Raw genomic sequence first — 16,430 nt, forward strand, 5'->3', positions numbered from 1 at the left:
AACCAGTCCTTGTGGAATCTTTTTTTTAACTGGGAATCTGCTTAAAAAACAAACAAACAAACAAACAAAACTGTTTCAAGCTACTTGAAAATGGATTTAAATGACACAAACTGCAGTCCTCTGCACTGTAACTAAACATGCAAGCTTAAGCAAATTTACCACCTGCTACCCCTGAAAGGGAACATGGCAGTATCCCGTTCCCAACGTGGCGTCTCATTATAGCAGATGGATGTTTCCACTACAGTGGTTACTGTATACAGCATCACGAGTAATTCCCAGTACTAATAGTACCTTATATTTCATATACTTTTTCACACGCAGTATAAACTGTAATCTGTAGTTCACCGAATGTTTGCAGGTTTGTGAAAACTCTCAACTGAGCTTACATAGGCAAGATGTAATGTCACTACACTGCTACCTCTGCTGTGGCCTGGTCTAAGAAAGTAAGGTAACACAGATACGTTGGTATAGCTGCATTCGGCCTAACACCATGACCTGCAATACAGAAATCAGGTATAATAAAGCACTCTGGGATGCACCAACAGTGAGAACTGGGAGAACAGAGCACAGAGGATTGCTGGCTGGCATGTTCTACTAATGCAACACATGCAGCACCTTTTGCAGCCAGTCATGCACAGTCTTAACTACCAACAACTGTAGTGAACTAAGCCAGGTTACAAAGTCAGGATTTGCCATGTTCCACTGAATCACTTTATTACACGACTACCTGGTTCAGCTGGTGAAAGTTTGGAGTAGAAAGGGAATGCCAGTGTAAGAAAAAAGCATTGATCTGTTTGTGTCCGCTTTACCTTGCAACTATAAAAACGACTTTTTTGAATTGATGAGGCCATCAACGTGTACATCTCATTCTGAATTGATCAGATCAAGACATCTTTCAGCTAGAGCAACCTTTCATAAATCTAATGTATGGATGTATGCATATACAATAACAAGAATATGCAATATACATATACAATATAAATGTACAAAATATTTTCTTACATTTTTCTTAATTGAAGTCAACCTTCTATAAAATGCATCCTAACCTTACACCAAAAGCTATTATTATTATTTTGCCAAATTCAAAAGCTTTCAAATTTGATTAATTCATATTATAAGCAAGAGTTAAGCAAGAAATGGGGGTCACTAAGTAAAAAAGATGTAACAGTTCGCATATACTAAGATATTCGTGTTAAGATTTTATGGATAGCCATCACCTGAATGTCTCAGACATTCAAGTTCACCTGGCAGCTGATGAATAATTACAACCACCACTTGGAAAGAAAAGCAACATGATTCTTTGTTGGCTTTTCATTCAAATTAGCAGCTACAAAGAGAGGACAAACACAAAAACCAATAGTCATTTCAACTAAGAAGACCACCGATAATTCAGATTTCTGAAACCCTCTGAACTTGACTGCATTATTACAAAATGTATTTTCTGATGAGTTCTTACTTTGAAAAGAATGGGGGCAGTACAGGCTAAACCCTAGAAAGCAGAGCAGAAGAAACTGTCTCTTCATAGCAGTTCGTGGCAAGGAAATGACTCAGCTGAGGCAAATTAGAGTCCATTTGGAGACGTTGATTCCAAGAGCACAGCAAGTCTGCAGGCAGAAATCTATCAGAGCAGCTGCACTGGCAGAAATTTCAACCTTCACAAGCATATAAGCCTCAAAATGCTATCTGTGGTAATTCTGACAAGTTTTGTCTAGCTAAGCAGCAAATTTTTGTGAAAAGAACATGCAAGGAAACTGAGAAATACTGTCTACCTATTTTTCACACAGAAAAAGCAAAAAATGAAGCAGGGTTTCATCAGAAAAAGTCAAACATAATTTCTAAGTCATGCAAAAATTGTTTGAAATTCCCTTTCCCCCTAACTCAGCCAACTACTCTGTCCTGCAAGCTACTCTGCCCCCCAAGCTTGGAGGCAGCTCTTGGTACTCTGAAGTAAAAATTAAGGGATGCAAAACTTCCTGCACCTCACTCTCCATTACAGATATCTTAGTTATCTATAAATTATTTCTAAAGAGTGTCCAAAGGATAACTAAGAAAAGCAGGTTTATGGTCCGGATGTTTGAATCGCTACTAGGGGATACACACTTCCAACAAAAATCCTGGAAAATGGGTCTTCCAAATTGAAAATAAATGCGTATTTCACTCCACTTATTACACCTTCTTACGAGTAACCAAAGGCATCCTCTAAAACAGCATTAGTTCAGCACCTGCCCACTCTGCCTACTTATTTAACCAGAGAGAGAGCTGGCAAGCATCACAAAATGGCTGATCAGAAGCAATCTCATCTTACCCTTAGAATTCAACAAGGGAACAGACCTGGAGATTAAGCAACCCTTAGGATTGCTCCTGCCCAGTCACACACTCGCTGTTTCCCCATTCCTGTGGCTCTCCCAGGGCTGTGGGTACAGTGGCTGGGGCAGCCTTTGCAGCTGGTGCAACTTCTCCAGCAGCCTAGTTAGTGAGTTGGCAGGAAGGAAGCCAAAGGGTGGCTGCGTCCGTGGGAATGGACTGAGGTTGCTGCAGCCCACTGCAGCTCCTCCTGTTTTCCCTTTTTTATCTCATGAAAGATTTTTTTTGCCGTGAAACAGGGAAAAAATTACAGTGATCATTTTTCTCCGTTTCCCTCAGGTGCAAGTCAGAGCTAAAAAATGCAAAAGGAAGGTTTCAGCCTTTGCATGAACTGTTCAGAAAGCTATGAGCTTGAGACAGTGTTTAAATCTCATGTATGTCTTATTATTTACTATCAAAAGGACAACGATAACATGTGAAGACAAGAGACTGAATTGCAGATTGAGGCTGTACCCTTCAGTCTAACTGTATCTTACAGTGTGTTTTAATTTAATCAGCAGTTGTAGCTATAGGAGCAGCATCACAATCCATACAGAATCTACTTAGTCCAAAAATGAGCTCTAAGATAACATAGCTTTTTTTTCTGTTAGGTGGGACTGCAGAACAAAACACAGAGTCCTTTGCCTGTGACACTGAAATCCCTTTTATATGCACTTCAAAACAGCAAGACAAAAATATGATTGTGTTTATATATATATCTACCTGAACTCACCTAATTTTTAAACGAGGAAAAGTTGTCTCTCTAGATAATATCATCTTTGAAAGTGATTGTACAAATGAAAGATTAAGTCCTCATTCTTTTAAAACAAACTAATGAATTTTGAACTATGACAGACAAGAACAAACAGACCATTTTCTTTTAAATCCATTTATAATCTATGAAAGAACATTCCTTGGTGACAAGTTTGCATTGAAAAGGAATTCACATTTGAAAAGCTAGAACAAAAAGACATGATAGCAAATGTTTTTAAGCATCAGAGTCATAGTTTTTTCTCATGTACAGACAGCACCTGTATCCTGCAATAAGCATGAGGGGTCTTCAGCAGATCACATGTGAGATTCAGATTTCCAACACTCACTACTGCTGCTTGTAAGAAATAACAGCTAATTAAGTACAAAGACCGTAGGATCTGGTCTTGAATTATTAAACAAAAAAATGCTGGTTAAAGGTATTTACTATACAAAATACTTAGCACGTTTATACTGAGCAGACATTGCATTGCTCCAATAAAAAAATTCTTCAGTTAATCTCCTCAAATAATATAAATTGCTTGCGTCAACAAACATAGTACAATTAGCTTGTTACCCTTAAACTGAGTTTAAAATAAGCAAATTGTTTGATGACTTTGATGTTTTCCACCCAAAATGTGCTGGCTAATTTTTCCATTCCAGTTCCCATTCCAATCTTTTAACTGCCTTAATCTCCTGCCCTCAGATGTTGACCTTGTAAGAACAGAGGTCATAGGTTAGCACAGACAGACCTCAAAAGATCTGGACTATCAATTCATGCCTGAAAGATTTCTCTTCCACAAAAGAACCACTAAAAAAGCAAATTCCAAAATCCAGCTCCACAAACCATATAAAATATAAACTTGTTGATATGTTACACTCACAGCTATTCCTAAAAAAAAAAAAAAAAAAAAAAAAAAGGAAAAAGAAGGAAAAAGAAGACTAGACGCAATAGAATATAAATTCATTTCTGTAGGATACTAAAATAAAAGCAATGGCACCAACACAGAATAATGACCAAACTTCAAAGATAAAAAAGAAAAGCTCTAGACAGGAGAGAATTGAGAGACTGCATCTTTAACCCTCAGAAATGTACAAAGCGTGTTTTAAATGTCTAATCTTTACATTCTAAAGTAATATTTCTCCAAACAAGCATTTCTAACATAACTTGTTTTCTTTTAAGAATGAAGTGTAACTAACTGAGAAAATTAAACAGCGCTAGTTTATATAAATTTTCTGATTATTGGTGAGACTGCTCCCTCATTTTCTTGCTGTAATCAGCTATACAACAGATTCTGTGCTGCTTCTTTGGACAATGGGAGTACAGCTCTCATTAAAAAAACAAAAAACAAAAAACCAAACATGCCAGACATTTCTTTTCTAAGCATGAATGAAATGTAAAGATTGTAAGGAAAAACAATAACTCTGTGAGGTTCCAGTGAGTTAGAAATACGATAGCACGAACAATTCATTTCTAAACTCAAAAGTAAAATCGGTAGTTTACACAATATATGCAGGACAAAAATTCTAGAACTTAAGTGATTAATAATCTCAAATTTAATACAATTCCATAGCACTCTTTAAAAAAGTAAATTAAAACATTTTGTGGATTCCTTATTTTCTTAAAAAAAAAATCAAGTGCTTGACGCACTGTGATTATTATGAGGCAGGCACATATTCCTAGCAGCAATTATGTGAGCAGGTAACCATGATACTCCCAACATATATCAAAGTCCAAAAGATGAAACCAATCAACAAAAAAAATCAGATTTTTTAAATACCCATTTGAAGTTTTTTTTCCCCTCTACAAATTAACTAAGTGGAAAAAATTCAAGTAAACCTTTCAAAAGGTAAATAACTAAGACTTTTTATATATGAACTGTTCACAATTTCCAATCCTACTGCCAACTACACGATTCCTTCCTATTAACAGAAGAAACAAAACTGCCTAATTTTATGGAATAATGGATCTCACTGCACAAACACACTGACACACGCACTATTCTTTTTGTTTTGCATTATTAGTTTAGCACAACAAAACGTTAGAGGCGTCAGTTTTCAGCAGTAGCAAATCTGAAGTTGAATTTGAACAATTCATCTATTTCAATTTTCTATACTGGTCAGAAGATATCCATTTATCATTGAGAAATCAAAGCGTCCTGGTTAAACTTTGATGCAAAGGCTGTTCCAACATTAATTGCAGACAAAGAAACAAGAGCAGTCTGTGGTTTGCTGAAATAAATCCTCTAGCATCTAAGATGTCCAAATGCTACAAGTGTAAAACTTTCAAGAAACTTCTAGGCTAAAGAAAGCCATACAGCACAAAACTGCTGCAATTTAAATGATTTTTACTTTACCTTCAGCTATTCATTGTAAAAGATTTAGTGTCAGGAGACTCAATACCTATAAGATTATAAATGAATGGAGATCAAAGACAAGAAATTGTTTAGCTGGCTCCCATATTTCACAATGACCCTGCACAACTCTTTCCTCCTTCACCATTCCCTGGGTCTGTTACTGAGTAAACCCAGCTCTATCTACTTCATCAGTACTGCCAGCCTTAGCTTGCTATTTCTCCAGCTCTGCTATTGCCACCCTTATTCTTTTGCACATATGTGAAATCAGTCCCTTCACTTTTTTCCTACAGTCTCTCAGTATGCTTTCAAAGAAAAGCAAGCAGCAACCTAGCAGCTAGTCAGAAGGGCACTCAGGGTAATTTCTACCTTTCACCTACAAATTCAGCATTCAAAGATCAGGAAATAATTTACACTGTACTAACTGTTTGAACTTTAGGATGGTGAACTAGGGGTCCTGCGTGGTCTTTTCTCACTTACTGCTTGGAAGTGAACATGATAATTTAATACTTCTTCTTTTGTCTACTAGTTTATTCAGTGCCTGGACTTGCACAAAAATTCACCTAAATATTGAACACAACACATCAGCATCAGCATTTTTTCAGTCTAATCATATGACTTTCAACAACACTAAACGCCAGGTCCTGAATTTGTGTCTTAACATCCTGATTCAGCTACACAAGCTTAGACTGAAGAGTCTACTGGAAAGCTGATTAGCAGAAAAGGATGTGGGGGTGTTGGTCGACAGTGGGCTGAACACAAGCCAGCAATGTGCCCAAACAGCCAAGAAGCATCTTGAAATGGTCTAGTCAGCAGGACTAGTGAAACAATTGCCTCTTGAAAGCAGCACTGCATGGATGGCACCTCAGATGCTGGGTCCAGTTTCAGATCTTCCACTATGAAAACATGCTGAGTTTCTACAGCATGTACAGTGAAGAGCAACCATGTCAGTGAAGGGACTAGAAAACAGAGTTATGAACAGCGACAGTGGGAATTTCCTTCAGGTGTCTGTCTAGACAGTGGGACTGCATGCACCCTTTAGCAAGTTTGCAGACGATATCAACCTGAGTGATGCAGTTGATACAGAAGGAAGGGATGTCATCCAAAGCAACTTGGACAGGCTTGGAAAGTAAACCCACGTGACCCTGATGAGGTTCAACAAGGCTAAGTACACGGTATTGCTGTTTGGTCACAGTTCCGACTGGGAGAGCTCATTGAAAGCAACTCTGTGGAGAAGGACATGGGGATTCTGGTGGACGAAAAGCTGACACAAGCCAACAGCAAACACTTGCAGCCCTGATGGCCAACTGTATCCTGGGCTGCATCAAAAGAGGGCTGGCCAGTTTAATTTCAGATTGGCAATCACAGATATGCTGGAATCACCTGAGTCATCATGGGACCGTAAAGCAGGTGCTTCGTTCCCACCTCAGCTACAGCTCCTTTCACATTAGCTGCTGACTTATCATAGCAACATTTCCAAAGGGAGGAAACATTTAGTTCTGATTTCTTTGCACTCCCTAAAGATTTCCCTACCAACTTTTCAGATGACAACTTGGAGGCTGGGCAAATCTGTGTGTCTCATATGATGCAATTTTCAACAGTACGCTCTCCTCAACCAAGAGTCCAAGTTGGTTTTCACCTCCTCAAACTTTTCTCTTCCCTCACATCCCTCAAATCTGTCTTTGTTTGCATGCCCCTATTCCTTCTTAATTTCTTCCTTATTCACTGACCTTGCAACATCATCCTGTCCCAGTCACCCAGCTTGAAGGATCGTTTTGAGTTCCACTGTTTCTTCTTTGACAAGCTTACTATAATCAGAAGAAACAACTGCAAAATTCCCATTCTTTTCTGTTACTTTTGGATAGAGGACCTCATACTTATTGCCTAAACAAAACTACCTCTCCTGGTGTAAACACGCCTTTAAAACCATGTGTTTTTTTCAGGACACAGCATATGTCTTATTGCCTGTTTGAGAAGAACTCCAGCATGCTACAGGCACACTCACAGAGGTGAGGGGGCCACGATGGGAGTAACTGCAACGCGACTGCACCACTACAGAGATGACTACCTCTGTGACACATTCCTCTTACATAATGAACTGCTGAGCTTCTTGACAAATAAGATATTGAAGTAAATGCACATTTATAAATGATTCATATTTAAGCAGGTTTGATCTTTAAGTGTCAAGGACGGAAACATGAAGCCACAGCTAATAAAAGAAACAGCTGCAGCTATTTGGAATTATATTACTGTATTACTGTATTAAAGAGCTCCAGAACTTTCATTTCTTTGGAAGAGCTTCAGATTCGCCAACAGAGGTAAATCAAAGGCAATGTTTTGGGAATACCTCACTTAGCAGCTAACCTATAGCAGTTCTGTCCAACTTTCAAGTGCCTGGCATTTTACTTCAGATGTCATTTCTTTCTCCATCATCTGGAATTGCTATTATAGTCTTCCTTTTGGTTTACATATTTACTATATGCCTTCAGTACATTTCCTAGGTGATGCTGGAGTACAACACATCGAAAAAAAAGGAAATGCAACTGTTTTTCTAAAATAAAATAGATTTGGGGCATCGGTTTTCCAGTGCAATACAACAGATTGCATGCATCTTTTTTGAAGGACTTTTTGTCCTGCTGCAAGCAGTTCTGTTTTCAGTTAGCTGATAGTTGTATAGAGCAACACATGAGAAAAAAGCAGCGCAATCTGCAGGTCAGGTCAACATCAAATTAGAAGAAAATTTCCACAACCAGGGAAATCCTTTAAAATAATGTCCTCTTCCCTATTCCTTTCAAAGCACAAGCTCAAGTACTTACTGAATTGGTCCCTGAAAATGCATATACATTTTTTCTTTTTTCTTTTCTACTTGGAAATAGCATATCAGTTAAGTAGTAAGGAACTAAAAAGCAAGAAATTTCAGTTAAGGAAAAAAATGCCAGTTACATATTAGCAAGATTTTTAGAAATTGAAATGATGCTTTGTATTTACTGAAACTAACATCTGTTCTATAGCATAATCTGTTAAATCATGAGAAATTCCCAAATGTGCAATTCCTCAATTCTTTCTTGCTTGAGATATGGCAAATCATTACTACTGGACTAGAAAAGCAGTTGGTATCTCTTCTGTGAAGTCTTCATTCCTTTCCCCTTAAATTAACAGTACTATGCACTATTCTCTCTGGAAAATGAGCTCTCATGAGACAATGAGGAAATGTTTCCCAATAGAGAGAGCTTAACTGTCTTCTTATTGAAAGAAACAGTACTGCTTTGATTATTTTAAGTCATTCAAAGTTTTGAAGTTGTTCAAAATATACACAAAATGTAAAACAAAAACATTTGTTTGTGCCATTAGTTATATGAGTTAGCTTATCCTGTCTCAAAAAATCCTCAAAACAAAGAAACCTACCACCAGTAAAGCACATACCTGCCCAACTAACATAAAAACAAGCAAGTGCTACCAAAAAAATAACACTCCTAAAAGGTGAACAAGGTATGGAATATCATCCATCATAAGCTCCTCCTGCAACAGGATCTCAGCAACTGATTGTAATAGAAGCAAATTAAATTGGGGCAGCTTCTATAGGTTGCAGCTCCAGAGTTTCAATCATTAAGCAGCTTATTGAAGCCCAGAATATTGAAAAAGCTTAGATTACCACAATACTCTGTAGCAATTTGCTTCTCCAGGCCCAAAGTGAAGATTCCAGTTTGAACATCAGATGTAAGGTAACGCCACAGCAAAGGTTTAAATATATGTCGCTGTTTAACTGTAAATGGGAGACACCTCACCCCTTGAGGAAAGGTGTGTTTTTAACACAAGGCCCAAGAAGACATCCAATTAAAGAAAAGTATTCTGCATTCTGAAAACGGTGTATATAGTTAAGCAACCCATCTGCTGTGCAGGGATAGCTTTACTCTACATGAGGCTGTATAAAATTGACACCAACCTACTCATTTCATCTGTTCCTTGTACTTCCTTGTAATTTTATCTACTTACTTTAACAACAAATTTGTATTTATTACAAACATTATGGAAAATCTGGGGCCTGTTTCTTCTCAACTGTGAACTCATACAAACAGATACCACAGACAACTTTATTCAGTCTCTACTCTGTTCTTACAGCAAGCTCCTAATGAAGAAAATTAGCCTTAGACACCACTTAGTGAAAATCAGTCAAATCTGCCACCAGGTTTCCAGTTTTTCCTTCGGCACAGAAATTTGCATTCACTTGAAACACACTAATAGCTCTACCAGAAGGAACGTATGATTGAAAGGAAGTATGTATTTTACTGTGTTTTGTTGATTCCTGTGCCTAACTGCAGAGCCCAATTCCTGCCTTCACCTGAGCAATTAGGCTGAAGCACAGCATGGCCATGGGAGTTTATGAGTAGCACGGGATCTGAAAACAGCCCTTAATTTCAAGCTGCCTTCTGGTGAATTTGATAGTTAAAAACATGTGAAACAAAAAGCAGACTTCTCAATGAATGAGGAAATGCCTGCACTGCCATGCAGCATACTGTAGCACCATGCTTAGGCACCCCAAAATAACTTACTGATCTTGGGTCTAGAGGCACTGCAGCTTGTTAGGGATCAAATTAAGCTTTGTAGCCTGTATCTAGCAGGCTCTGGGCACTTGGCTTTGTCAATTAAGTAATGTTCTCAAAAACTGAAATTTGAAATGTGATTTTCTAAGAGTCTTCTGAAAAACAGAAACGTTTATTTCAATAATGCATATATTATTCTGCACAACTATAACATTCCTATGCCTAGCCCAACATTTCAATAATTGATCTTTTGGCTCTGCATCCTGGCTTGCAACTGCTTAAGTAACGGAAGTAGGCAGGAAGAGAAAATCATCATCTTTAGAGGAAGCCACTCCCACTGCTGCATGCTAGACCTGGGGGGGCAGAAGCTAGGCAAGCCAAGGCCTGTTTTCTTCTGAAAGGTAAGGGTTTCCTCCTTGTACTCTCACTCTGGGTACTTGTTCTTCCATAGCTCCTCTAGCTGGCACTTCCAGAAGAACGAAGTTCATGTGTAACGCCCCAGTCTGAAGATAGCATACAGTCCACAGATGCTGGGTGCTATACCTCTGGTTAGTGGTAGTTTTGTATGCGTGATCTTAAGCCATCTTCCTTTCATCTTTTTCTGAAGAAAATACCCAGTTTTGGAGATACAATTCCATTCTCATCACATTGGACATAGCGAGTCCTGGAAGCATGCCTGTGTATTTGGTATGCAGCCAGACTGTGGCTGCTCAGCTCACTTAAACACAGATGGATGATTTAGAGATTTTAACAAGGGCTGTCTAATGAATATATGCAGTAACACTTCTCAGAGGCTTGTAACTTAGACTTGGATGGCTCTGCACAAAGACGAGGGAAGATTAACCCCCTGCCCTAGAGGATCCATCTCCAAGCCAGCTTTCAAGCCTCCATTCCAAAACACCAAGTGACAGCTATTTTTAAGTTTCCTATTTTTAACTCTCTTAATTAAGCCCTCTGGTTCTACCCCACTCCTGTAAAAAAAAACAGACTGCTGTTACACCTTCCAAAAAGTGGTTAGCCTACATACAAGAGAAAGTACAGAATTCCCCAAGTATATTTCTCCCTGATGATTATAGTCAGCAAAGATTTAAGTTTCTGAAAGTATGTGCAGTAGTGCAAAGTTCTCAGGTTTGTTTTGTTTTTAAATGTTTTTTGTTTTTTGTTTGTTTTAAATTTTAAATTCAGCATTGTGTTGCTGAATTACTCCTTTACTTTGTATTAGTATGGTGGCTTATTATCACTTAGCTGGAAACTATGAAAAATAAGATAATGTAAGAAAGGACATCTCAGTTTGGTTTATCACCTGTTATCCAAGGAGTGTGAATTCTTAACTATTTACGTTTCTGTACAAATAATCTCAAATTTTGCTTAAGGATCAAAAAATAAGTTGTGTCCAGCTCTTTTCAGGTACTTAAAGCACCATCTGACCTTCTTGTGCAGTTAGGTGTTGATACTGAAGAGATGCCCAAAACTCTAAATGCCAGAGATGGAAAGCCAAACTTTCTTATTTCCTACAGACTCCTCTTAGGTACTTGCTCCTGCTGGAAACAGTGTACTATGCCACAGGGACCTCATCTCACTTGGCTGTTTTTATGTAAAAGAACAAAAACTGCGGTGGTCTTCGCAATCCCTATATGCAACATAATTCCTAGGAAGCTCAGAAAAAGCAAACAGCTAACAAAGTACACTACACTTGAAAAACAGCAATAAATAAATAAATGAATGAAAACTGGAAAGAAAAACTCTTACAATCTAAAACTAATTGAAAGACAGTCAGGGAAAAGGAAGTGTTCATATTTTAAATTCTGACATGCCATCCTCAGGTAACATCCTTCTGCAGGGCTGCATTTTTAAGAAATGTGCACGTAACTGTACAACTTCTCTGCCAGTTTCCTCTTTGGAAAAGGGCTAAACTATACACACTATCTACCTAAGAGAGGAGCAGCGATGTTCAGCCCTTTGATAGTTAGGTGCTGACACCATTTTGTCTTGAAGGAAAAAGCTCTGAGGTTTTCATCCATCCTCTGTGCAGCTGCTCTCTCTCACTTCCTTTGCCCTTTTTCACCGTGGTGCCCTTTGATGCTATGGCAGGGCCTGAAGCAGGTCCCCAGGGGACAGCTACGCACTGGGGCTGGCAGAGGGGTGAGACAAGCAGGAGTGGAAGTGCCCCTTTCTGAAGGGCTCTCCCCAGCCCTTGTCCCAACCATCTTTTAATTTTTAAGTATGGCTTTTACGAGCTTCCCCCACTTCCTACTAGCTCAATGTTCTCCTTCACAGCTTGTAGCATCCCAATTCAATATCCATAACAAAAACATGTTCAGCTTTTCTATGAAAATGAGATTAGACACTTGAGGATGATTTAGCCAGAGAAGATGGAATTAGTTATCATCTGAAAGTTGAAATGCCTGTTCCTCATAACTTCTGTTTCCTACACTAGCTCTCCTACTAACTACAGCCCAGATGCTCTCAATAGTACAACACAGCACCACTGCCTCTAAGAGTTGTTTGTGTAGAACATAAGCTCTTAAAGATGTAGTATGTGAGAAAGACTTGCCATTTTTTTTTAATTATAGTTTAACTTTGGTTCATCTGTAGAATGCCCTCAGACTTCATTTTCTGATTCAGACACAAATTTTAAGCAACAGTTCCTCAGGGAAGTGTTTTATTATTTGATACAGCCCCCCACACCCTCAAGTGGCTGTATTTCAGCTGGCAATTTAAAAGTATTTGGAGATTATGCTTTCTGTCATGTCTGAGAATTACTAAAAAATATCACTTTATACATCTGAGCACAAAAAACTTCTTTTTCAGATGTCTCTCATTAGCAGCTGTCTACACTGGGAAAGGTTTCTGAAGTATTACATCTGTGCTGCAGTGTTCATTACTATTTAATCAACTCAGTTACAAATACATGGCTATCTCACTAGCCACAAAATGTTCAGTTTTCAGAAACAAAATTCAATGTTACAGTCTTTTCAGCAGCAATATTTAATTTCCTGCGGACTTCAACTCCCTTCTTCCCACTTTACTTGCAGGGTTGTTCTGTAAAGCAAGTCAGTGAAATGCTTTACATCAAAATCAAAATCTTGCAACACAATTTCCTACAGGTTTAAATCCAAACCACTTAGTGATGCAGCTCAGAATGGTACATCTTAGCCTCAAGTGTGGTGTTAGTGGAGGACAACATAGGACTGAAATTCCACAAACAGGAATTAGGAGACTGAGCTATTCCCTTACTTCTTCCTTGTCCTTCCCTCTTGATTCACTGTTTCTGTTTTGCTGTAAATACTTCAAAACCAAACAAGAAAAAATATTTGTCATCCTCCTCCTCTCAAAAATGCTCTATTTGAACTAAGTGCCAATTCAATCAGATAGAACTCTGCAAACACTCTGATGAAAAAGTATCATACTTTGAGTTTCAATGAGAAATATTTATAGATACTGGGTAATATTTTCAGGTGTCAAAGCTAATTCTAGTTTCTAGTCCTGTGAGCACTGTTGGCCTTCTCTGTAGATAATGTGCCAAAGATCTAGAGGTAAAATTTAATTTAATATTTACCATACTAAGGAATACTTTTCCAAGATATAAATGTTAAAAAAGTTGTAAAAATAAAATCTAGAGTGCTAAAGTGATTTTTCACACAGTTCTGTTCTAGGTTACTTAGAAACACTGAAGAGGTTTGAGGAAAACAAAACAAAACACAATCATTCTTCCCCTATTTCAAACCTTACCTTAAGATTGCTGGCTAAGTTCTGATTTTAGTTATTCTACTCTAAATCAAGATTTCATGGACATGTCTACAAATTATAGAGCAGATGATTAAGGTAAGAATTCAGAGTGCTTTATCTTATTAGCCTCAGCTCCTGGTGGTCGTTCTCGAAGGACAGCGTGAAGTACTTCCGAGTCAGACTGCTGCTGAAGCCAAGCAAAACATGTGTTCAGCACGTGTACCTAGGAAGGGATCTGCACCCTGTTGTGCAACCTGTTCAATCCCTGGGAGTACCTTAGGTAGTCAAGCTCCTAGACCTACTCCTTCACATTTATGCTGCAGTAGGGTAGGGCAGCACCCATCAGAATTGCATCCCAGCATAGTATCATTCAGATGCCTCCACTCTATTCCAAATTACTCTTAATATTTTGAAGGAAGAAAAAAAACCAAAACATAAGATACATGGCTATTACAAAAGCTTAAACTAAGGTCTGGGAGCCTAAAGTCTGCCAGCTGCCTACAGCCACAGTTCCATTTCACACAGACCACAAAAGTCTTTCTCTTCCCCACACTATTAAGTGTCAGAACGCAGGCTGAGAAACAAGTGGCCTGTACAACTGTGTACAATTACATACCATTCCCTCATCTTGTTATAAACCTAACATGGCCAACAGTAACACTGAGGGGGAATTACTATCATGGGAATGTCCCCACAGCAACAACGTTCTACAAATTATGAAGAGACCGAGCCTATTAGGAAAATACCACAAAATCTACAAACCAGCAACACCTGGTAATCTAAGCATCACAACTTTTTTTCCCTTCTCCCTTCACATTTTGCTTGCTTTTCCCTTTTTTCTTTTCATTTTTGATGTCTAACCATTTCTGCCGTTCTTTCCTTGCACCCCAAATCCTGCCCACACTAAGAGCCATGGGATCCATTTAAACAGTGAGGCTGGCCCCTCGCACTATTACACCAATAACATGGAGAAGAGACAAACACCAGAACATGGAATTAACTGTCATAAACGGAAGCAGTTTTCATAGCAGAACAGAAATCTTTAAATAAATTTTCCACTACGCATATTAGAGATGCATTTTTTTTTATTGGTTGAGTGTTTAAACAAAGCTACTTTGCTTCAAGAAAGACACTGCTCATCATCAAAAGATAACATCATTGCTACTTCAGAAAGTTCAAATTGCAGGCTTTCTTGGAGCCTTACTCACTTGAAAGTAAGAATTTTGAAGGCAGAGGTGGGTTTTTGCCTGTGTTCACATATTCCAATTAATTCTACGTAAATCCGAATTTTTCTTTATAGTCAGGTGAACATCAATAATGTTTTCCAGGACATATCTGTCCAATTTTGACTATGCATTAGATATAAAAAATGTCACTGAAAGTAAGGCATACCCTACTTAACTTTCAAGAATGCAAAGGAAATATCTACAGCAGGAGTTAAGCTTGTTCTGAAGTCCATGTCAACTACAAGGCAAGAATCATCCCATATATTTTAGATGCCTTCCTAGGATGAGTTATGTTCTAAAAATATCACTTCCTCTGTGCTGACTACTCTATGCACTACAGATACTTACATTCATTCAAAACCCTCTTCTTAAACATATATTTTATTTTTCCTGGTCTATTTTTGACCTGCCAATTTGGATTTTGAGTTTTTTGAAGCAAGGATTGTCTTCCTTCACGCACAGATGCGCAACAAACAGAACAATGGCGTAATGACTTTGTTTGTTGCCACATTACAAAACATCAACAGTGACAATGGTATGAATATTGGAAGCCTACCTTAAAAATGTATAGAAAAAAAGATTTGTCACAGCCACTGCATACAATACAACACTGAGAGGTCAGATATGGTGACCAACCAAAAAGCGAGCTTTGTCCTGCTTACAAAGCCTCCCCTTGTTTTGGTTATGGACTCTAATCTGTTACAGCAGCAGTAAATTTTGTTCATGGTCTTTAGATCTCACAAAGAAAGTGAAAAGGAAACTTTTTTTAATTAAAGACTCCAGTCTTTAATTAAAAAAAAAAGAGAGAGAGAGAGAGAGAGAGAATGAGAACAAGAATGAGAAAAAGAAGAACATCAAGAGAAAAAAAAAGGAAAAGCAGAAAAAAAGGGGAAGTCTTTCAAACAGAGGGTGAGGACAAATGGAGTTTGTCTGTATACAGCAAAGACCTCTGATCCCTATTTTCCCGAAGCTGGGGTACGCTTCCTTACCAGGTGACCATCTCTTTTCCAAGCTATTCTTAGTTTCAGAATTTGCAATGGAAGAGAGGCATTTCTCTGTCATGCTGTATATCACTTACTGCACAGAAAACTTGGGTGTTGGGATGCTCTGAATGGGCTATATATTCACAACCTACATATTCCCCTTGATCTCAGTGATAACATACTGGGCTTGGCAATGTCATGAGATTCATGTGAAGGTGAGAGTCACATAAAATGTGTGTGCTTTTGGGCAGGAAGGCTTTTCTTGGGAAATGAGGTGCAGGTAGCTTCCTAGTTGAAAGTTTACAGTACTTTGTCATGCCATCAAATGCAGAGAGTAAAATAAAACAATAGAAATCAGACTGCTGCACTTACATAAATAAGCAATTCCTTGGAGATTAAACATTAACTTGTAAAATATTATTACAATACTACTTCTGACCACCAGCCATTATGACTTTCGTAAACTTCAAATACCCTTTTCACCAAGTAAAAATATAATTAACC

At 38.2% G+C, this 16,430-nt stretch overlaps 1 protein-coding gene across 2 annotated transcripts in view; it reads right to left on the reverse strand.

Moving 5' to 3' along the window:
* The window catches only part of LIN28B (lin-28 homolog B), a 78,704-nt gene that overhangs the window by 18,670 nt on the left and 43,604 nt on the right, over positions 1–16,430 (reverse strand). The gene's annotated exons all lie outside the window — the stretch shown is intronic.

Source organism: Cyrtonyx montezumae, unplaced genomic scaffold (genome assembly GCF_038088225.1).
Source record: "Cyrtonyx montezumae isolate F1298 unplaced genomic scaffold, pur_monq_1.0 scaffold_0, whole genome shotgun sequence".
NCBI classification, from domain to species: Eukaryota; Metazoa; Chordata; class Aves; order Galliformes; family Odontophoridae; genus Cyrtonyx; species Cyrtonyx montezumae.